This window comes from Mandrillus leucophaeus, unplaced genomic scaffold, assembly GCF_000951045.1.
Source record: "Mandrillus leucophaeus isolate KB7577 unplaced genomic scaffold, Mleu.le_1.0 Scaffold932, whole genome shotgun sequence".
NCBI classification, from domain to species: Eukaryota; Metazoa; Chordata; class Mammalia; order Primates; family Cercopithecidae; genus Mandrillus; species Mandrillus leucophaeus.
Genome location: NW_012110164.1, coordinates 801,702 through 803,372, shown reverse-complemented (window position 1 = coordinate 803,372; position 1,671 = coordinate 801,702).

Here is a 1,671-nt window from a genome sequence, read left to right as displayed (position 1 = left end):
ATTTAAAAATAAAAATAGGCAAAAGACCAGGTGTGGTGGCTCATGCCTGTAATCCTAGCATTTTTGGGAGGCCAAGGCAGGTGGACCAACTGAGGTCATGAGTTCAAGACCAACCTGGTCAATATGGTGAAACCCTGTCCCTACTTAAAATTAACCAGGCGTGGTGGCAGGTGCCTGTAATCCCAGGTACTCCAAAGGCTGTGGTAGGAGAATCGCTAGACCCCTGGGGGTGGAGGTTGCAGTGAGCCAAGATCACACCATTGCACTTTGGCCTGGGCCACCGAGTGAGGCTCTGTCTCAAAAAGAAAAAAAAAAAAACAGTAAAGATTGATATCAAAAAAGTGGCCCAGCACGGTGGCTCATGCTCTTTACTTCTTACTCTTATAGTACTTTTCTAAATTTTTAAATAATAAAATTAGTGTATTACAAATATCAAGTAAAGTCTAGAAATCAGAAAAAGGCATATTGCCAAAGGAGGACTGAGTTAGTAGATTTGGGGCTCCATTAAGTTTTGTTTATGATCAAAAAACAAACAAAAACCAGGCAACAGCAGCAAAAAATGTCTCACTTTCTTGCTGGAAAAATAAACGAAACTACAAAGGATTTCCAAACTTAAAAACTATACATTTCAAGTCCGTTCATAACTAGTGAAGTCACAGTTTCTAAAAACAATGGTAAAGTTTTAATTGATATTTAATTCACGTTTTTTATTTTTAAAAAAACTACCAATATTGAAAGACTAATTTCATGGGAAAAGCATTGAATCATTAAGTTTTGCAGTCACAAAAGTAAATAAAATTTGCTTAATGCTGCCCTCAGTTTACAATGCGTCTTTAGTATTTTCTAAACTATAACATGAGTTTGCCAAAATATAGCATTGATTTGCTACATAGAATTTGCTCAGTGATAAAACACAAAGGAGTTACTTACGTGAAGATATACATGATAAATTTATGCAAAATTTAGGAAAGCGTAAATTGTAAGGACAATAAATCTTTCCATTAAATTAGTGGGAAAGGAGTTCAAAATCCAGCCGGGTGATTCATTATTTTAATGACTTCCTGCTTTACTGCAAAACCTCTCTCTTCATTTGGTGTTTGGCAGTTTGAGCCCCTGTTAAGGATTTAGGCTCACAATGAAGCTTCTATAAATTTCTGGATCTCTGTCATGCTGGCATGTAGGTCATTCTCCTTTAGGAATGATGAGGAGGCTGGAAAGCAGTTGCCCCAAGGGAAGGGGGAATTTTTCAAACCTGAGCTGTCCAAGCTCAGCATGAATTGGAGTAGGCTGCTGACTCAGGGGCTGGCAGAGGCAGCCAGGAAACAACCAAATCTGCATCTCTTCTGCCAGGTCTGTCCCAGCAGGTGTCACTAAAAGGCAGTCCTGTGTGCTTCTGTCACTGTGACAGCTGTGAGAAGGAAGGAGGAAGGGAAAAGAGACCCAGGACTGAACTCCAAGCAGAGATGGGGCTTTTCTCTCTGCATATTTTCTTTCCCCTCCCAGCCTGCATTTCCAATAACAGATTGATTTGTATTTGTATTATGAGACAAAAATGATTGTAAGCAGCTATTCTTTCCTTTTACACACAATGTAAGCTCATATTTACATTCCTAGGTGAACAATGTCTAAAAAGGTACTTAAACTGACATAAAACACAGATGATCTTAGTCT